At 43.3% G+C, this 22,858-nt stretch overlaps 1 protein-coding gene across 1 annotated transcript in view; it reads left to right on the top strand.

Moving 5' to 3' along the window:
- Window positions 1-10,861: 10,861 nt before the first annotated feature.
- AHRR (aryl-hydrocarbon receptor repressor) overlaps window positions 10,862-22,858 on the top strand; it is an 89,597-nt gene continuing 77,600 nt past the window's right edge. The window contains exon 1 of the mRNA XM_030943776.1: window positions 10,862-11,074. The gene's annotated coding sequence lies outside the window, so the exon portion shown is untranslated. The remainder of the gene's footprint in view (window positions 11,075-22,858) is intronic.

The raw sequence follows: 22,858 nt of genomic DNA, 5'->3' as shown, positions 1-22,858 counted from the left end.
GTCAATAACATTAGCAGATCCTGTTGGAGCAGGAGAGGAAGAGGGAAATGCGATGCACTCTGTTATTTTCCTTATTGGTCAGAAATCTGTTTCTCTTAGTTCAATTGCTTAGAACACATGAAAAGCACAAGTTGCTGTGACAATATTATAACCAATCACCACTATTTTTTTTCTAGTATTAGCTTTTCTCCCTAAGAACCTAAAACAAAACCAGAGTTTGCATGTGACTTTCTGTCCTTAAATATACAGGATGAGCCTCTCAAGGGCAGAGGTGAAGAACAACAGAGTCAAAAGTTCTGAAAGTTCAAAACTATCAACAAGTTTGCAAAAAGAGCTTATTATGTGCTTCTCACCACTGATATAAATCTGTGACCATAGTAGTATGCTCTGCTTCACCAACAAATTTTTATCTATATGCCTTTTTGCCAAGCAATAGTTAACTGTAAAAGGAAGTGGATTCAATTTCCAGACATACATACCAAAATGCTTAAGATGTCTTGAACCTCTTACTCCCAAACCAGGAAAACTGATCTGCACATCTGGACACTCAAAAGCAAGCAAGGCTTTCCATTTGGAAAAAAGTGGCATATAGAGGAGATTTAAAGAGAGTTTTTGAGGAAGGACAGTGCAAGAAAACTATCAAAATCCTGATGAATGGTAGATGAGCTTCCCACACCACAGTGACTCTGGCAACAGTCCTGATGTAGGACTGTAGTCCAAGTCCTATGAAAGACATAGGGATCCAGATACAACCTCTTGTCCTATTATGCCCCTGTCTAAGAGTCCAGCACTAAATCCTACTGCTGCCCAAGGTGATCTCTTGTCTCAGAGGGATATGCAAACCTGCTCCATCCACAGGGACAATCACAGGAGTGTAGTCAAGGACTGGCTAGCCATTTGTAAAGAACTGCTCTTCTGCAGCTGCCTCTTGCTTCAAGGCATGGCACCACCTGCTGCTTCACGGGAAGAATGGGAGGGGTGGAGGGAGAAATGTGAAGCATGGCACCACTCAGTGATATGGTTCCAATGTAAAATTGTGGTATGGCCAAGCTGCACAATCTAGGAGTCAACAGGCACACACTGGCAAATCCTTCAAGAGTTTATCAGCTGGTCCTGGTCATCCCACACAACAGATGCCTGCCCCTGGGATAAAGTGATGATGCAGACAATCCTGTATAGACAGATAAACTGGCACCCTTGATGGTATTGACACCGTAATGCTTATTTAAGGCTGCAGATATGATGTTACGGCATACAATGATGATCAAGGATTTGAAAGTGGCCAACAACACCACTTGAGGCAAACAGCACTCTTGGCAAGACTCCTGTCATGTCTCCCAGCTCTGAAATTGGACAGGATTGTTGGCATGGTACACTCATTCAGATCCACACTTTTAGGCATGGCCAACAGAGGAGATGTTGATGACAGACAACAAGTGCCAAGAAACAAGATTGACGATTTCTCCTGAAAGAGTGCACCAGATAGCTGACGCCTGACAAGACTTTGCAGAAATGAGAGATGGCACACTATCCTCCTGCTCCAACATCAGCCAGCTTCCTTCCCCTGAGAACACTTGTCCTGTTGGCAACATTTCAGGAAGATAGTAAAAACTGCTCTCTGACTGGGGTTGGTATGCTGATTTCAAAATCCAAATGTGCCAGAAGACTTTCCTTAGGATTCCCTAAGGAGAAGACTATATGTTCCTTATTTCACTCTGTTTTATTACTAGAATATCAGAATTAGCACCCTAGTGAAAATGACTGTGAACACTTGCACATTCTTCTGTGTGTGCCAGCTCAGTCTGGTTTTATTCTGGTTTGTCTCCTTTATTTCTGGAGAGTAAAAGTCTGTCTCTTGCAAGCTTAGAAAAAAAGATTGCAATCCTCCCCCTGCTCTAGTGGTGAGAATCTCGGAAAGCAAGGGACAAAGCCAGAATGGCCAGAGCTGGAGAAATAAGTGTAAAGGTCTAGTGCCATCCAGTTCAGCTGACCTGCTACACCAAAACTCTAACATTTCATTGCCTTTGAGATAATTTCAGGATGCTCAGCATGAGAAGACCTGCTAGTACTAAATATCCTGTATTTACAAAGGATGCCAAAATTTGTCCCCAATATTTAAAGTGTCCACCAAGGAGTTAAGGCAATTCCATAATTAATTGTATTAAGTGTGTTTTATAATTAACCATAAAATCTATAAGTATTTAATATCTAAAGGGAAACCCTACCTTATTCCTCCTTCACTCCCTGGAATCAATCACATCAGTCCCTGTATCTCCCCTGCATTAGCTTTCTAACCTAGCCATTGTTTCTCCTGCTGGGCTACATACCTGGCTCTTGTGGGTATCCCAACACACCATGAGCCCCATCACAGAAACACTCAAGACCAGAGCACTGCACACGGTAAGGATTTGGTTTTTACAAAATACCTTTCGGATCACAAAGGAATCATGGACCTCACAAAAAGTTTCTGGGTTTTCAGTATATATAACTTCAGAACAATTTTTGATAGTAAAGTTATCTACCACTGTCTCAAGTCCCCCATAAATCACAGCGAAGAAGATGGCAAAGGAACACTGAAACAACACTTTGGCAGTATTTTTTCCATGGAGTTTTGTACTGCCAAACACAAGCTTTTCACCTGTTCCTGAAATGTACTGACCTGCTGAGATAAAGCAAGACCAAATTTCTGGTTTGAATCAGGAAAGGGAGGCCTTTGGGGCAACCTGTAGGACTTTTCAAAGGTGTCTCTGAAGTAAGGAAAAGGTAAAGGAGGAGACGGAGAATGAAAGGCCAAGGATGACAGCAGACGAGGGTGAAAGTATTAAACTTGCCAGATGATGTGACCTCTCAAGAAGAGGGACTTGAGATGGTTGAATGGTATATGGCTGTTAAAAATGCCACTTGATACAGAGGCAACATGGCACATAGCAGAGCTGAACAGCCAAACCCCATGAGAACCGGTGTAACGTCCCAAATAGCTCACTTGACGAGGTCTTTGACAGGGCTCATGGTTGTTCACGTACTCTGAGTTAGACACACGGGAGAAATACCAACAAGATATCCTCAAGAGATCAAAGTAACCTAAAAGACTTAACTGGCAGCTTTAGAAAACTGAGAAGCTTTGGCAAAAGGTTTAATGCAACGTTCAATTAACATACAACACCTCTCAAAAAGTTAACTTGGTTCATGCAAATTAAAGAACTCTGAGCCCATTGAATTTTAAGTTACTCAAAAGTTCCAAGAAGAGGGAATTAGAAGACTAAGACAGAAAAAGAAAGACAAAAAAGACACAGAAAAGCACACATACAACTACCAGCTCCTGGATTCCAGCAGTGTTCAGACAGAAATTCCAAGAGGAGGTAGAGTCTAGATGTCTGATTACTCATGTTCAGCCTCAAATACCCATTGGCCTTCCTATTTGCTTCCTATCTTCTAAGCTACAGTATTCCCAAACCCAATTTCTATCAGCATATGTGTTTAAACCGCTACCAGGTTGTTGTGGTTTAACCCCAGCTGGCATCTGAGTACCACACAGCTTCTTACGCATTCTCTGTCCCCAGAAGGATGGGGAAGAGAATAGGAAAAAAAGCATAAAACTTTTGAGTTAAGAACAGTTTGACAATGGAAACAAACCACCCCCCCAAAAAAAAAAACCCTGAGGATTATAGCAATAATATAAATAATGAGAGAGAGAAAAAAAAACCAAGAAAGACATGAATTAAAATAATTGACAAGCACCTGTTTCAATTCTGCCCTTCTTGAGGGAGCAAAGTGCTTTTAGATCTAAAAATTGGGTTGCTGTCCTCTTACAACAAGCCTGAGGAATTCAGTCTACTCCAGTAACTTCATTTTGTTTGTAAAATAATCTCAACTTCTCCCTTTTCCCTAATTTGAGCTTTTACTGTTAGCACAATGCATAATATATGCACTTTTGGTAACACTTATATTTTAGGAAAAAATCGTGCCCCAAAAATACCTACAGCCAAACTATCATCTGGGGGAAAATGAGACCATACCAAGGTCTCATGAGTGGGAGACACTCTCAAATGAGACTCCCCGCTAAGATTTGTACTTTATGGTAGGATAGGCAAGAAGCTGTTGCTTATGCAGAGCTCTCATTCAGTTGTACAATCCCTCTATTTCTCAGAATCCTCCGTGAGGAACCTGGTAGGTCCAGGCGCTCAAACTGGCCATCAAATTACAGTGTACAGTAGTCAACATTTCAAATTCAATGAAATACAAAAATGTCCCCACACTACCTTCCTCTTCATCACTATATGCATGTACACAAGCACACACAATTTGTGAGTGCTGCTCTGACAGTTTGAAATTCATAAGGATATCCAGAGCAGGAGCAAACAATTGCTCTCCATCTCTGTCTTCCTCAGCATAAGTCAGATGTGCCCTATCCTCAGTTTCTGGGCTGCTGCCCTTTTGGAGGGGATAGTTTAAGGCTGCTCCAAGTATCTCAGGAAGCTCTACACAGAAAAACTGAGAACTGAGCTAAGGACATCCCTGAGCAGCACCACCTTTTTGCTCATCCACATCACAGCCTGGCACTTGTTCCTATATCACCCTGCTTCATATGACTGAGGCTCCTTTAGGAAACAGCTTCATTTGCCCTTCTCAGGTAGTCTCTTGTTGAGGGCTGTAGAGAGGGAGCAGGCTAGGAGACACAAAGAATCAGTGGTGGAGCACTGTGGGATCTGTTCTTGCCAGCCACATCTGCTCCTTGTGCCTGCACTGTCCAAGTGAGCTGTGTGCAGGGATGAGGTGCACTGGTGTAGCTTCATATCAGATCCATGAGCTTTTACCTCATAGAAGAAATACCCTCTATCTTATGCAGGACTCAGAAAAAGATCAGGATGATTCCTCTCTTCGATGTGGTTGGTTTTGTCCCCTTTGATTTGAGCTTAGCCTCTTTAGCAGTCCTAATCCTCTACTGGAAAAGCTCCAGAAGAGTTTGATGAATGTGCAATTCCCACTTTATCAGTCAATGCACCAGATAGAGGGAGGCAGCAGGCAGTTTTCTGAAGAGAATATGGTTACCATACTGTCATAACTCAGAGCCCAAGGTCAAAGGAAGAAGCATTTGGTGCTCCTCTGTTATTGCATCTCTCAGGATGAAACATTTTGGATGCTTACCAGAGGAAGTGCTACACACAGTCATGAAAGCTCATGTGCTGTGCAACACATCATATTCTTCATATATGTGCCAATAAAAATGTTCTCAACTCTGACCCCTCTATAGCTATAAACAAAATCCACTGTACTAATACAGTGATACTTCCTCTGTACCTAAATCCAAAGTTTCATAACAACTTTTCTGACAGCATGACTTCTAATTCAGTTACAGAGCTGTGTAGCAAGCATGTTTTCTATTCACTGAAATACATTATCACAAATACTTATTTATAATAATATCTATATTTTCTAAATGTGTTTTCTTTGAGCTTTAAAGTCTAGGTTTCAGATTGCATGCACCCCAAATTTCTGTAACAGTGTGGAAAGAAAGCATATTAGTGTCTTTCAAGTTAGACATCTGTTTAGAATGTTTTGTGGCCAGGCTGAGTCTTAAATCAATTTGTGTATAAAAACAAATACTTTTTACAATATTAAAATAAAAGAACAGGGATGACTTATTGCTTGTTTTTAGCAATTGACTTGTCTGAGGGAAGATGGACCATGTGGAATGAACTGACTTAAAAATCCACTGACACAATGCAGTCATTTATTGATTTTTTTATAAGCAATAATGACTTGTGAGGGCTCTGCTCTGCCTTTTGGTTTAGCACTCTCTTTTAATACTTAGGGAAATCAAGTTTGTTTAGCTGACTGTATAATTTCTTACAATAAATGAATAATATGACAAAGCATACTTGGTATCTCATATTTTGTTGTTATAAATATTTTCTTAAAATTTCCTTTCTGCTTGTTTCCATTAGAAAAAAAATACTTTAGATTTCTAAACATTTTTTTTCCTCCGGTATCTACATGGCTGAATTAAATGTTTATCCTTGCATTTTACTGCAATTCACATCTTCGTATGGACTTCTATGTAAGATAGGTCAGGGGAATTGCTGGAAACAGAACTGGAGCAGACAAAAGCCAGAGAAGGATGCAAGAGGTATCTTGTTATAAGCTCTCATTCTTCTTTTGAGCTCTCTGCATTTAAGACACTTTGCTTTTCTTTTTCATCTCCTTTCTTTTCTGGTGGCTTATAAAGGTGCTTTTGTGCTCCAGGCACCCATTACACTTTCTGTGCTAGACACCAGGTCTCACCCCCGCTAAAGTCAACTTTCCCCTTGGCGGAGAAGCGAAGACAAAAGTTTCAATTCCAAGGTCACTGTCACTTCCAGAGCAATGCTATCTGAGACCTCAGCTCTACTGCTGCTCCAGGCACCAGAGAGCAGCAGTTCCAGCCTTTTTCCCCCAAGGTTCCCAGACAGGCTTCTCACTCAGCAAGCAAGCAAGGAGTGGTCCCTCCATTAAGGCAGCAGCTGCACAGCAAACAAACTTCTCTTTTTCACTCTGCAGCATTCAGAAGCCTTCAAGGAAACATCAGACTTACCAGCCTGCAGCCTTCTAAGGAGTGGGAAATACACGAAAAATTAGCTCGGACAATGAAATTTTTGTTGCTATGTAACACATTCAGCTGAGGTTAATAAAGATGATCCTCAGAAGTATGTAAGTTTAAAGAGCTATACCAGCTAAGCACAACATGGAAAACAAAAAAACCAAAAAAAACCAAAAGCCAAAAAAAAACCAAAAAAAAACCAAAAAAAAAACCCAAAAAAAAAAAAAAAAAAAAAAAAGAAAAAAGAGAGAGGGAAAAAAAAAAAAAGCCAGACAAAACCTAAACAAAATATCTGGTCATGAAGATGCTTTTTTAGCTGTGATTTCACCTCTCCTGCCTTTCTAATGATCAGTTGATTAAATTGGGAGTTAAATCCAGAGTGAGGACAGCTTGCAGTTTAACAAGAATGTTATCCAAACATCTCATATGCCTCTTTCCTCCCCTTGAAATAGTATCATTCTGAAACACTATTCAAAGAAAATAAGTTAATTTGAAATTGTTTGAAATTGCTGGCTCTGGCAATCTGGAGAGTGAGTGTATTTCAATCACTTTGTACTTTCAGAGTTTATAAAAGCAGTATGGAAGGAGCAAGAAGCAACCAGTGTTGCTTCATGAGGAAATGCTTGTGTTTATGAGAATATTAAGAATGTCTGTCTCTTTTTTCAAACACCGTGTGTTAGTTAAAAGATCAAAAATTACCTTGGCTTCCAGCTCTCTGCTAGTTTCCTGTATACTATCACCTTCCTTCCCAATAGTCTAAAAATAATGAGGAATATTAAAAAATAAGCAAAAGGACATAGATGATAAAGTGGTTAGAGTCAAAAAGCTGCAACACTAGAGATAAAATGGATGTTCTGAGTATGTAGGTGCTTGAAATAATGCTGACCATAAGAAGACAGATGGAGACTGAAGTTGATAATTATTTTCCAGAGATGAAATGGGGTTATCTGAGAAATTGATGGCAGGTGGTCTTGAAAATGAAGATGTGGATGAGTTTAAGTTCAGTGTTCACATCAGCCTTTTGGATGAACACACATTTTCAAGCAGGAGTTTGGGAGAAAGAAGACTGATGTTTCAAAGGCGCCTGCTTTAAAACTGCATTCAGGAAAATTTTAGTAAATGGGTGAAGCAGCTAAAGTCTCTGGTGTTATAGACTACCAGTGAATCTCATGAATGGTCAGACAGGGGAGTTTCCTTAATAACTCTTTCACATTCCCTGCAGGAAGGAGCAAAGGAGGAGTAAGGAGAGCACTGACCCACTGCATCTATAGTAAGTGATGGAACTTACTGTTCCATTTACAGTTCCATTTTAAAAATAGATGCTGGGCAAGTAAGCAATTAAAATTCAAGAAGGAAAACAGAAGTATCTGGCGGTAGTTCAGTAAGCCTAACTTGTATAAAAATGGTCTGCACATAGTTGGTGTAAGTATAAACAGTCAGCAGCATGAGATTATGAAAAACAATTTTTGCCTGGCAAGTGTAATTATGTTTAGCAAAATGTAAAATCCAGGGAGTGAAGAGAACACAGCACAAATATTCTCTCTGTAGGCTTGGTCATTCAGTTGTACGTGGGATAAGTTCCCATAAAGCATCTGAACCATCGTCTTTGGACATATCAATGCAGACAGGTGCAAAAGAGCCCAAATTCCAAGCTGGACATATGCTAGCTTGGGGCCCCAGTCTCAGTCAAACAAGCTCAGGAAGAGATTTGTTAGGGGGACCTGAATACCATGTGGTGACGCCATTTCTAATTCAAAGCTGGTTCATGTCTGGTCAATGATCTCTGATGTGTCTTGACACACCAAGACACCTCCCAGCTCCCCAGCTCTCCTCTGTGGCACTGAGTTCACCAGGAGGAGCAATGAACAATAGCAATCCCATGACTGTCTCACCATTATCCAGCACTTTCTGGGTTCCATCCCCCCACCCCCCAATTGTCTTCTGGGTAAATCACTCCCTGTCAATGGCCTGGCAGCAGAAGCACCATTGTTCCATCTAGTGGAGAGCTATTCAGTGTTGATGGCCTTTGATTTCTCTTTCCAAACATAGGCCTTGACTCTGCCAGATAGGATTTTGCTGGTATGGTTATGCTGGCAAATCCTCCTAGCATAAGCACAGTCTGTAGTCCCTGAAGATTTATTGTGGCCCAAGTAGACTAACTTGCATTCAATCCTGTGAAAATAATAAGTGCAGGAAATACCAAAGCCACTCAGAAAAGTCAGATATAAAATATATACACTAATTTACAGCGAAGGTTGCAATCGTAAATTGCATTTGGAGGAAAAGTAAATAACGACATTCATAGTTTGGCACAGACATACTGCCAGTGTGTCACATCCTGATGGATTGGGGATATGTCTGTGTCAAACTATGAATTCCATTTTTGCTTTCTGAATGCCATTTACAATTGCAACTGTCCATGTGGATTATTGCATCTATTTTTATAGCCAGGGCTCTGTCTGGGAAGATGTAACAGAGCAATCAACAACACTGACTGGTTCTATTTTGCTGGAACAATAGTGTTCCTGTGAGCTGGGCTCTTCCATCTTTATGCACAGGACAGGAGGGCTGGGGCCTGGGCTTCTCCTCATCTTGAACAACACAGGCAACAGAGAGATAGAAGTTTATTATGTGGGTCCATTTGTCAAAATGCAGTTTCCCTGCTAAAATCAAGACATGAGCAGTCAAGCCAAAGACTTAATAGTGGTCATGAGGTCAGGTGGTAGGGTACTCCGGAGAGACAGCTCTGAAGAGCTGGGAAAGCTGGGAAGCCATAAGAGTGCAACCATGGAGACCAGCCATTGAGCTGGGGCCATGCTCCTCACTGGCTATCCAGGGCGGGAGAGGAGAAGGCTCAAGTACTCTCTGGTGCTCCTGCTCCTCTCCTCTTCTTCCCTAGTAAATTAGTGCTCAGGCACTGCATTTTCATTCAGTCTGTACCACAAGCAACCTGAGAGCAGAGCTTCATATGGATGAAACATCTATTAGGTCATTCAGACTGGATGAAAGAGAGCATTTTACAGTGAGGGTTATGAAACCCTGGAACATGTCATCCAGGAAGGTGGTAGATGCCCCATCCATGGAAATGTTCAAGGTCTGTTTGGATGAGCAACCTGATCCAGCTGAAGATGCTCCTGCCCCTTGCAGGTGGATTGGATCAGATGATCTTTAAAGACCCTTTCCAGCCCAAACTATTCTATGATTAGCAAAAGCAGAATTCTTTGCTTTCCTGTATTACACATATAGGAAAGAAATTCCCCCCCATATTTCTGCCACCTATACCTTGATAATTGACCTTTCCCAGGGGACTGCCTGTGGATATAGGTCACAGACAGCTAAGGCACTGTGTCTGGGGTGAAGGCAGTGGGTGCAGGGTGCTGCTGTCTGATGGATGGCACCTGCCACTGCATCCTCATCTGGTGGGACACCTCGGCAGTCCAGGTCTGAGGAGCAGCAGACAGTTTGTCACCACAGCAACCAGTCCCAGAAGTCTGCTGTGGCTTCAAGGTTTGGATCTCCTTGCTAAGGACTGGCACCTCACCAAGGAGAGGACTGGTTTTCACTTTGTTACCTTGAATTTTCTGCATCAGCCTGCTCTGATTTCGTCTGTCCTCTCCTTAAGCCTCCCATACAAGTGCCACTTTAGGTACTTACCGAACTCCAGCATCTAGCACCACTCACAGAAGGCCTGGCCGCTTGACCGGGATCCCTTGCCGCTTCCAGTACAAACCAGAAATCCGTCGGCAAAACGTTCTGGGGAAATAAAACAAACACTGGTAGTTAAAGAAATTATCCCAGCTGCTACTCGGCTTCCAGAAGGAGCCGGTACATGCGGTGCTGCGCTGAAGGCACCGGTGATGCCGAGGGAGCCGTGCTGATGCCGCGGGAGCCGCGGAGGACCACAAGCGCAGCGACCCCAGGGCCGGGCGTAGCGGCAGCCGGGGGGCAGAGGCACCGCTGCAGGGGACACTGAGGCCGTTCCAGACATCCGCGAGGCGGGGAAGGACCCGCACGGCACTTTTCCCTTTAAACTTTCCGGGACAGGCGGGCTGCGGGCGGCGCGGGCAGGTGCAGCGCCCCGCGGGCAGCCGAGTCCCGGCTCCTCCCGGCTCCCCCGCCGATCCCGCGGCCGGGCGGCGGCAGCGGCGGCGGGGCCCGCGCCGAACGCGGCGGTCCCGCCCGGCAGATCCCGGCGGATCCCGGCCCCGCTCCCGCTCCCCGGCCGCGGAGCCGCCGCCGCAGCAGCGCCCTCTGTCGGCGGCGGGCGCGGCGGGCGCGGATCGCGTGCGAGCGGGCAGCGCCGGCTCGCCCCGTCCCTCGGCCGCCCGCCCGCCACCTGGATCACGAGGGACGCGGCGCCCGAGCATCCTCCCCACCCCCGGCGCCCTCCGGCCCGCTCCCGCCGCTCGCTCCCGCACCTCCGCCCCGCGCCGCGGCCGGGGGCTGCTGCTCGCCCGGAGAAACTTTGCACCCCCGGGTCGTGGCGGGGACCGTGGGGTAAGTGGCTGCATCCCGAGAGCTCGCGGAGGGCAGGACAGGCTTCAGCCGGGGCTGTGCGGGGGAACCGGGGGGCTGTCGGCTCCGGCCGCCTCGTCCCTCGCTGTCCCCGCGGTGCCGGCCGTCCCTCCACCCGTGTCGGCGGCGCTGGGACCGCAGCCGCGCAGGACGCGCCGCGCTTCTCCCAGCCGGGCGCCGGTGACGGTCCGCGGCTCCCAGGCGAGAGCCCCGGGGGTGCCCGTGCCGACGACGCTCGGCTGGGTGATGCCCAAGCGGCGCTTCTCTGTCCCGAGGGCTGAAACCGGGGCGGCGGAGGTCTCCGCCGCGACACCTTGGCCACATCCTTTGCACTGTCGCTTCGAGAGACCTTTCGAGGGGAAAACAAGTGAACTAAAGTTTCCCATTGCCTCTTCCGAGCCCCAGGTGCACTCGCTTGGAACTGGACAGGGTGGGTTTGCCTTGGGGTCAGCCAGTACTTGACTTGGAAATAATTTTGAGCGTTTTATAACTTCTGCGCTACGGGTTCTTGTTGTGTTTCAGTTTGACATACCAAAGGGCGAAAAAGCAGTGGGGGGAAGGCTCTGGTGCTTTTTCTGACTTCGAGTTACTTTGTTTAGCAAACAAGAATTTTGTACGTCTTTGGGTGAAGCTTTAGTTTTACATATCTTTTAAAGAATAATTTTAAAAGCATGAAACCAAGTTGTATCGTGTAAAAAACTTTTTTTCCTGAAGACAGACAGAAACAATGTTTGTGCGTCATTTAGTGAGTTTCTTGGAGATGGACTATTTGACCAGGGGAAAAAAAAAAAAAAGGGAAAATAATCATCCAGAAAAAAACCCGGAGTATGCTTGGTGTTTGGTAGTTGGAGATTTTAAAAAGACAACAAGGACTGAATTTAAATAAAACTGAATTATCTGGTTGTGTTCAGAAGTAGTCTGTTGAGAAGAATGTTGATGCACATATGTTTGTGTACTAGATAAAATAATTCTCTTTTATGACTACGTAGAGAGCGATATGATTCAGGGCTAAGACTAAAAAAATTCATTGAAGTGAGAGACTTAATGACTGACAAGATCAAATTCACTGGCAAGACACTCGGTTAATTTGCAACCAAGAGCAAGAATTTATATCCGTGAAAAACAAAGTACCTCATACTGTAGATATTAAGATCCAGAAAGAGTTTTCAGTTAAGGTTTTGGTGGTGACTTTAACACTGTTGCTCTTGCATCCCCTGCCAGAGCATAGGCTGAGACAGTCCTCACTTTTCACTGTCACCTCTGCCACGTCTCTGTGTCCGTATATATTTGTGACGAACTAATTTTTTTTGCCATAGTTGACCATAAAATTGTGTTCGGGTGTTCTTCAGTGTTGAGGAGAAGATTAAGATTTTAGGGGCTGTGTTGGGCTAGTGTGTAAACACTTCCAGCCCCCAGGTCTGGAAGCATAAGGCTGCACAGTCTGGAGCGTGAAGGTGTACGGAGGGCGACTGTTTCGGGAAGAGTGGTGGGGAACAAACACTCGTATGTGGAAAAGCCAGGTTGTTGTGGTTTCAGGATTTTAATTTCAGCTGAGCCGTGGGAGGGGGGAGGTATGTTATTACCTCAGCCTCCCATTGATTCAGATTTCTGCTCAGGAATTGTAAGGAGGAAATGCATTTCTAGGCCCTGCTTGCAATGCGAGTGCTTACAAAAACCAGCCAGCCAGTCTAATATTGATTCATCGGTTTCAGCGTATAAACAGATTTAAACTCCAGCGAGGAGGATTTATTACTCAGAAATTATTTTTTCCGTTAGATTTTCCTTTCTGTAGGTATATAAAAAATATACTAAAGATGGTTTCAGTATCAGGAACTGCCTGTGCGTAGTTAAACGAGACTAGAGAACCCAATACAGCTTTTGCTGTCGTATGTTTAAGGGTTTGGTCCAATCGCAGACCCCATTGAACACGGGGGCTCTGCTATTGAATTATCAAAGTCTGGTGCCAAATCTTTCCTTAATATTCCTGGTAATTACTGCTGACTCATGCTGACATGTGAGTTCAATTAGCCCCAACTGGAATGTAAAGGATGTGGGAGTGTCTCTTTGTGCCCAGAGACAGCTAGGACAAAGCAGATTTTGGAGGAAAATTCAAGGAATTGCCAAGTTTGGATAGGAAGTGTCAGCCAGGACTTTTTTTTACAGCAATGTTGGAATAACCATTAAATTTGAAGCCCAGGAAGGGGATGTTGGATAACATGGACTGGTCTTCACTATGGAATAACTTTAGTCCTAACTCAGACATTGCTTCTAATTTGAGTCATGTCCACACACACAAGCTCGTTGCTGAAGAGTGTTGATGTTTTCAATTTGAGTTGGCTTACCCATGAGGACTAAGCTATAGCTCAGATAACCACAACTCATCAGCTGCTAACCCAATCTGTCTGAGTGGCACAAGTGGGATTCTGCTCAATCCTTCCTGCCCCCACTTGGAGGGGGTTACCTGGAGAGCAGGAAGCTCCAGCCTGCTTCCCTGGTACAGGCAGAGCACAGCGTGGGATGGCTGTGAGGTAGGCAAAGGGATATTTGCCAGTATGAGCATTCCCACACAATTACTGCCTAAGTGCCATGTTTGTGACAGGTCACTGGTGGTGGACACTGTCACCACACGGCCATGGCAAAGCTGGACATGAGGACTCTGCAGCAGTCCAGTGCTTTCTGGGGCTCAGAACAGGGCACTGCTGTAACAAGGTGTGAGAAGCAAACACAGAATTCGCAGAATTCACAGAATAACTTGATTGGAAGAGACCTTAAAGATCATCAAGTCCAACCTATGCCCCAACACCTCAACTAAATCATGACAACAGGCAACAGAAGTCCTTGCCCCAGAAGCTAATTTCCTGCCAGTTACCAGCTGGTGCAAAAGATGATTTATACATCAGAGGTACATGCTAATATATATACATATATATATAAATAAATTCAGCCATGCTTGGCTAGCAGAAGTGGGAGCTGCTCCTGCTTTTGAGAGAAACAGTTTCATTGTTGGTCCTGTATGCAAATTGCCACTAGGAAACCACAGATCGCAGTTTCTATGAACATTTCGAGGTCAAAGCAAAGAAGATGGACACGATAGCAAATATGCAGCCTAGTGTGTATCAATTAGCCCTTTTTTTTTTAAGAGGAAGATGACCTTTTTGGGTCTGCGTGAAGAATGAAAAATTTCAAGGTGCTTTGCAAGGAATTTGACTGAGAGTCAGGAACCAGATGAACATCTTGAGCCAGAAATGCTTTAGGAGTATGTCTCTGTCTGTCCAGAGCTCCCACAGAGCTGTTCACAGTCATGTTGGATTTAATTCAACTTACCTTCAGAGTCTTGAACTTTGAGATTTCGGTAGCAAGTCCTGTCTGTGTGGTACTGCCGTCAACATATCAAATATGTCATAGGTAACTACAAAACTCAAACTGATGGACTTACAGGGTTGCACAGGCGGGGTGGAAAAAATTCTGCCAGCATAATGCCAACTAAATGCACTCCAAAAAATTAGGAATCCCCAGGGGTCTCTGTGTCATGTGTGATACAATCATTTCAGCACAGACCAGGTAGAAGCTGTTCACTCAAGTGCAACCCCCAGGTTCACAGGTGTGCAGCTACAATCACAAGGGACCCAGTGTATCTCTTTTACCTTGAAACCCTATTCTGAATCCTATCCTTTCCCTCTGAGAGGTTCTGGTGTGCAGAGACAGGGCAAGTTCAGGATGGCTGTGAAAAATTGTGCAAGGTGGCAGTGCTTAGCTGGCTCTGTCAGTGGAAGGTCTTCAGTATGAGCATTTGTGAACGAAGCACTTAGTCTGTATCCGGGTACTTGTGGCATGAGGGCTGGACCATACTGTCCATGCTTTTGAATTAAGGCTGCATCTGCAGGCAACACAAATAATTTGCATGATGCGATCCATATGAAGCTAGGGCTGCAAAACATGGTGTTTGCAACCGTGTTTGTTCTGTGACTGCAGGGCTGCCTGGTGCACCAGAGCTATTGCTCTGTACTCAACAGCAATATCTGTGCATGCCCTAAATACGTTAGATATTTATTCCTTACTCTTCAACTGTATTAGCATTGATGCACAATGGTGATAATTTCAAAACATATACTCACATAAAATCAAGTTTTGTTGTTTCTTAGGACTGTAGAAACCCACCATTAAGAGGTGGATTTGTCCCTCTTCTGTAATGTTTCAGCTGAAACAGAGTGAAGCTGAATGTGTGGCAGTTTTGGGGTCATTGTCTCTCTTTCCTGGCTGCTCTTTGCTACATTTGTTAGGGTACAGATCCCTGGGAGTCATGATGCTAAGTAATCTCTTGGAACTTTTTTCTTCACTGGAACTTCAAATATTATGTTCTCACCTTACACTCAGGGCAGCATTTTTTGGAAAGCAGCTCTTCTTGACCTCTTTGTCTCTCACAGGGATTTGCTTCTCCAAAATGTGTTTTTCTGATATCCGAGAACTCCTTGTGCACTTGTCAGGCTGAGTCTCCCTCTCCTTGTCCTAAAATGAGGAATCATTCTACAAACATTGTGCTTTCTTCTTGTTTCAGGCCATTTATAAAGAAGCAAAATTTGATGAGATTGTTTTGTGGGCATCGAGTATAGGCATTAGAGATTTTGGAGGGGTATACTGAGAGGACTATCATTCAGGTTGGTACTCCACAGGATCTGTCAGACTGTTCCCTATTTCATGAACACCTCAAATGAGGGGCCAGACCATGTGGGCATTCAGCCTGCAGAGGTCACCAAACAGGTTTCAGGCACTCTGGAAGATAAAAGTTAAATTCAGAGTGATTTTTGACAGTCACAACCTCCAGAAAACCAACCAGGATATGAGTCTATAAGGTTTAGTGCAAAGGTTTTATCTTTAGTCAGTAATAAATCATGTACTCGAATATAGCATGGGGAAGGGCTAAGGAGAAAAGGATGTGGAAATGTGGTGGTTCACAAACTAAACGTGAGTCAGTAGCATTGCACTGTTGTAAAAATGGTGTGTAATGATAGAAATGTTTTCTCTGAGGTAAATGAAATTTTTTGTCTGGCTCAGCTCAGTGGGTCCTCAGCTAGAGTATTGCACTCATTTGGGAGCAGGGTACTCAAGAAAAAATTGCAGATAGAATTAAGAGTCCAGGGGAGAGCAAAAGGGATTATCAGATGTGTAAAAGCATGGCTTAGAAAAAAAGATTAAAATAATTGTTTCATCTAGAGACAAGAAAAGTAAAGGGAAAGAAGGAAAAAATCATCAGAAATCTTGTATTAGCTGTGAACTTAGTTGAATTTAAACTGTAATTTAGGTTCATGTCAATTAGGGCAGGAAATTATGACGAAATCTTAATTTATGTTGTGTTGTAAGGAAAATTTAGTTTAAGATGCTTAGGAAAAAAAATTGTGGTAGTTAAGTGCCAGAATAAAATCTCTGGGGTACTCATAGAAACTGTACTTCTTCAGTATAAGCATATCTGGGAAGTGGTTTAACAGCTGTGTTGTTACAGCTATGATGGCCTAACCATGTAAAAGACTAGAAAGATGTGGCACTTTTTTATTAAATCAATTGATTTAGCTAGAAAAAACAGACAAGTCTTTCATGCTCACAAGCCATTTCTCAGATATGCAACCTCTGAATGGTTTTGGTACAGCTGCTTCTGTATGAAGCAGGGAATGATGTTCTGTACAGTCTCTTGAGGGTCTTTTCAGTCCCATTTGCAACGATTAACAAAATCTTTCTGTCTTGGGATAGACGGGTGGTAAGGGGCTGGGGAGGGAAGGCAGGCTATAAAAGCAGATGAAAGAGCTCTCTCCTACCCTGTAATTGGGGAGATTCCCTGCGATTTTCACTCCATGAAAAATGCCTGTTTATTACTTTTCAGGAGGGGATGTGAATCAGTAAATCTTATACCAGCTTCTCTATAAGCGTCAGGTGGTTTTGGATAGTATCAAATGCTCTACAAGTGATATTGTGATAGGATGTAATGTAATAAAATGTTTGCTTTTTTATCTTAGAGACAAAAAAAATCTGGGAGTTTTGAAGGTAAGAGGTCAAATTTCCCCCCCATCTATTGCCCTAAAAATATAAAGTGAAATACTTGTAGTCATGACCTGTTTATGAAAATTAAAATTTTAAAATATAAAAGTGCATGATCAAAACTTAAATGAGCATATAGAAAACAACACTGCTAGAATTATTAATGGGAATTATGAGAATTAATTTTTATATATTTTCTACTCTAGGGTAGTAACAGATATAAGTAATATTAGAAGAGAGTTGTATTGTAGGTAACTTGAAAATGTATTTAAATATATTTTTGTCTCTGGACACAAATACTGTCTCTAAAACAGTAGAAGTATTTACAATAAAAAGTTCCAGAAGTTGTCAAATAACAAATGAAAAAGGGAGATATATCCATAGATCTCAAAACCATAATGGGAATATTTTGCTTAAAAAGGAGAAATTTGTGTTTTTGGAGAGGAAAACACAGAATCATAGATCACAGAGTGGTTTGGATTGGAAGGGACCTTAAATATTCTAATTCTTACCCCAATGCCATAGGCAGGGAGACCTTCAGCTAGTTGCTCAGGGCCCCATTCAACCTGAACCTGAACCCTTCCAGGAATGAGGCACCTGCAACTTCTCCAGGAGACCTGTGCCAGTGTCTCAGCACCCTCACTGTAAAGAATTTATCCTTAACAATTCATCTAAACTTGCCTTCACTTTGAAGTTATTACCCCTTTTCTTATCACCGCATGCCCTTGTGAAAATTCCCTCTCCAGGTTTCTTGTAGGCCCTCTTTAGGTACTGGGAGGCTTTTGCAAGGTCTCCCTAGAGCCAAGTGCCTCTCACCAGGGCTGCTGTCAATCTATCCTCTGTGCAGCCTGTGCCTGGGGCTGCCTGACCCACGCGCAGGACCTTGCACTCGGCCTTGTTGGGCTTTGTGATGTTTGCATGGGCCTTACACATTGGTAATGAAGGATCTGCACTGTATTTTAGTACTTCTCCAAACCAAGGTGATGGAGTAGTGCCTTGTCAGCACAGCAGACAAAACTAGACAGCCTTTCAACCAGTATTACTTGTTTAGCTGTATTTGCATAAAAAATATTAGCTACATCAGCTTTTATCTTTACTTTTGTTTTCAGATTCAATATTTGAAAAAACAGGAACTTTTGAGTTTCCATTCTGATTTTCACGTACTTCATTAAACTGAGGACTTGCAAGAATTGAGCAAAAGCTTGACAACTCACACGGCAGCCTGGCTCTTGGTGTGCTTTTCCAATCTGTGACCTGCTTCTTCCAAACTAAGTGGTTTTTACAATGGTGGCACAAACATTTTAAAACACTGAACTGCAACATTAATAATAATAACAATGCCAATTTAAGCATCAAGCTAACATAACTTTCAGAGTTCCAGGAGAAAATACTTCACATTTAATTTTAATTTTTCTCTGCATTCCCATTTTCCATCTCAAGCTTTGAGAAAAACACCTTTTTTCCCTCCCTGAAAGGTTGGGGTTTTTTTCTGTTGTTGACGTTTTGTTTTGTTTTACCTTTGGATCTTCAGATATCTAAGCTCTGCTGAATCTCTGTTGTGGGGCTCTTGTAAGCTCATCCTCAGTTACTCTTCTTCTTCCACTGAATAACTGAGTAGGAACAACACAGAAGAGCAAAGCCTGGAGAAGAATAGGATTGCGTCTCCCCAAAAAGCTGATTTTACATCTAGGTATATTACTGGTTTTCCTGCCTGCTTTCCTAGTCCTACATACATTTCATAACTTTTAGAGCAGTCTCCATTTTGTTGGCCTTAGATCCAGGTCTCTTTTGCTTTTTTTCTTTGGAAGAATGCTATGCTGTGTTATCCTGGTGTCACACAGGCTCCTCTGAGGACAGGCTGTGTCCCTGAGCCAAGGGCAGCCACTTGTGTCTCTTTCCACCCTGTCTCTAGGGACGCAGAAAAAGTGCAAATATATGATACCAATGAATTATATATGATCTATATATATGGAAAAATAGATATACAAAATAGATGAGCTGTCACATATTTTACTCCTGTACTGCATTGGAGTGCAACTAAAATCTTTTAAGAAGCCTTTTGTGGAAAAAAATAGAGAAATCAGGGCAATGAGAGTACAGTTATTGTGTAGGATAGACTTTTTCTAAAGACTTGGAACTGGATCTTGGCCCACTCACAGAAGAGCATCACCATCTTACTGGCTACTGTGGAGAGTCTTCCTGAATTTGATAAGCAATTCTTTCCTGATGAAACTCCCATTTAAGTTCCGTTTGGCTTTACAGCAGAAAACTCCTGGAAATGGTTGCTGGTGATTCTGTCCTGTCTCATCTATTCAATCCTCTAACCTATCCAGAGCTTCCATTTGTGTAACTCGGGGTTTCCCATCATGCTGTTTGCATTTACTCCAAAATTGCACCGCTGTGGTGGGTTGACCCTGGGTGGATTCCAGGCCCACCAAAAGCATTCTATCACTCCCTTCCCCAACTGGCCAGGGGAGAGAAAACATAACAAGAGGCTTGTGAGCTAAGGGCAGCAAGAAGTCACTCATTGATTATCATCATGGGCAAAACAGACTCAGCTCGGGGAAATTAATTTAACTTATTACAAATCAAAATCAGAGCAGGATATTGAGAAGTAAAACAAATCTTAAAAACACCTTCCCCTCACCCCTCCCTTCTTTCCAGCTGTACCTCCTGCCTCCCAGTGGTGCAGGGAGACAGGGAATGGGGTTATGGTCAGTTCACCACATGTTTCTCCACTGCTCAGAGAGAGGAATCTTCCTCTCCTCCAAGGTGGGGTTCTTCCCACAGGAGACAGTTCTTAATGAACTTCTCCAGCCTGAATCTTTCCCACAGGCTACAGTTCTTCACAAACTGCTCCAGTGTGCGTCCCTTCCCACAGAGTGCAGTTGCTCAGGGACAGGTTGCTCCAGCACGGATCCCTGACAAACCATGGGGGACACTCACTGGACACACTCTCTCCATGGGTCTGCAGGTCCCTGCCATGAGCCAGCTCCAACACAGGGTCACAGCCTCCTGTCAGGCATCCACTTCCTCTGGTGTGTGTCTTCTCCATGGGCTGCAGGTGGATCTCTGCATCCCTGTGGATCTCCATGAGCTGCAGGGGCACAGCTGCCTCACCATGAGCTGTACCATAGACTACAGGAGATTCTCCGCTCTGGCACCTGGAACACCTCCTCCCCCTTCTTCACTGACTTTGGTGTCTGCAGGTTTTCTCCTCTTACATACTCTTACTCCCCTTTTCTCTGAGCACAATTTATTCTGCACAATATGTTTTTTTCCCTTGTTAAATATGTTATCACAGAGACACTATTGCCATTTCTGATTGGCTTTGCCTTGGCCTCTGCTGGATCCACCTTGGGGCAGCCTGGCATTGCCTCTGTTGGACACGGGGGAAGCTTCCAGCATTTTCTCATGGAAGCCACTCCCGTAGCCCCTCTGCTACCAAACCTGGCCACACAAACTCAACACAACCACACTCCTAGTCTAGCCTTGTGGATGGATGTGGGATGATAAGTAGTCTTTCAAAGATCCTTGTTCCAAGAGAACAACTTCAAAGAGGACCTAAACCTCAGACAGCTGAAGTGTGATGGAATGACAAGCAGGGTATTAAAACAGAGGTGGTTGGGAGAACAACACCGGGAATGCCAGTGAACTTACAAGAGGGTTTTAAGGACCAGTCCTTAATTATATTTGCAATCTAATCTGTGGCTAGTTCTGTGACTCCAAGTAACACATCTAATTTACCCCATCACAGCTGTGTGTGGGTGCTGGAGCATATACCACCTCATGGAGGAAGGTGGTATATGCTTCATATGTTCCTCATAGAGGAACAGGGAGTGGGGCATGAGGATAAAACACCCCAATAGGCAGTCAGTGGACAGCCACACATCTTGTGAAAAAATGTGACACAAGTAATTCCAAAGGATATTGTTATCCTCTTTTATCTAAGGATATTAATCCTTCACTTAAAATTGAAGACAAGCTAATGAACTGCATAAACTTGAATAACTAATTAGCTCTAGAAGCCTTATCATGACAGCACAGAGCTAAATCTGGGCAGAATCTGTCTGAGAAATTATATATACAGTTAACAAACATGCTTGAGTCATTCTCTCTACTGAGCTCTGTGTCACCAGCATAAAGCTGCTCCCAAAACATGAACCTAACTATAGGTGGAAGACAGCTGAGCTGAGGCCTTGCTACCATTCATGATAGAAATATTTCATTGACCTATCTTACTGGTTTTAGTCAGATTTGCTATGGAAATGATGCTCACGCTTTCACGACGTCTGCTTTTCTAGTTAGTTTGCTGGAACTTGACCTGTTAGTCAGGTTCCAGCAAACAGAACAGGGGGACAGAGATTTCTAAGATATAATGTTCCTGAGAGTTTAAAAGTGAAACATGCTACACTATATCCCTACTGAGGGAAAGATTGCAATGCAAGATTGACTGTCTTGTTAGTTATCAAATAATCCACAGAGTTCAGACAATATCCTAAATGCCCCAGCTGTAGAAAAACTTTTCATTGCTGCTCATGCCTTCCTACGAAAAGTCCAGCTGCTGTGGCAACCTTATATTTTCCTCAGAAGGTCTGTGGTATAGACAATGGAGGACCAAAGTCAAGCCTCGTAGAAAGAGATACCACTCTACTAACTACAAAGTATTGTACCAGACATATTCCCAATATTGAATTTTTTGGTGTGTTTTTATATGTGCTACCATGTGTATCCTTCCTCAAGTGACAGAGTGCATGTTACAAGTTCTAAAAACAGCTGTACTTTTCAAACATCACTTTAAAAAACGCATCAAAACTGCATCTAAGCTTTTTTAAGAAGTTATTTATTTACATCCTCAAAGCTCAAAAGAAGCGTCCTTGAACTTAATTTCAGGCTTTCTTATATAAACATAAAAAGAAAGAAAGGCTGATGAGACAATTCAGTCCCCTGATGAACTTGTTTGTGATGGAAGAATAACAATTGAAATTATTGTTTTGCTAAAGAAGAAGAGTGTAGCTACATATCCATCCCGTAGCAAAGAGCTGCTCTGTTTTAAAGTCAAGCACTTGCAAATTAGGAAACCTAGGAGTAAACATAAATTCATAAAACACTTAGATTGAAAAATACCTCTAAGAACATCAAGTCCAGTTGTTAAATTCCTCACTTGTGTGGACAGGAACTAAATCTCATGCTAAAGCAGAAGTTGTGTATTTTGTTTCTATTATCCTCATTCACCTCACAATACCAGCTCTGTACTATGCACTGTTCAAATCCTGTGCAAAAAAGATGTGCGGTTGATTTTGTTAGACTCTTTGGTGGTAATTGTTACTTTAGTATTTAGGTACATCAAATCCACCACTGAGTTAATCTTTATTATACTGCTGAGACATCTGGACTTATTAGAAGTGATAAACCTGAAATACTTATTCTCATTTGCTCGATGCCAGGCACTTAGGAGTTGATTTTCCAGGAGATTCAACCTTTGGTTCATGCTCACTCAGAGCTCAGTGCTGGCTGACTCCAGCTGCAGTACCAAGTGCTCAACACTTTTAGAACAGACTAAGGCTCCCAAAAAGTGAGGGCTGGTGCCTCTGATGTCCCAAGCTGTGTGCCTTGCATCCTGCAGCCCTAATTCCTACAGCCCCTGCGGAGCCCCGATTCCCTCCCTCAGCTCTCCAAATGGGGTAGGAGTCTGGCTCACAGTGCTCAGATTGCTTCCCCTAAGGCAGACAGTGGAGG

Source organism: Camarhynchus parvulus, chromosome 2 (assembly GCF_901933205.1).
Source record: "Camarhynchus parvulus chromosome 2, STF_HiC, whole genome shotgun sequence".
Classification (NCBI taxonomy): Eukaryota; Metazoa; Chordata; class Aves; order Passeriformes; family Thraupidae; genus Camarhynchus; species Camarhynchus parvulus.
This window is presented reverse-complemented; position numbering and strand designations above follow the sequence as displayed.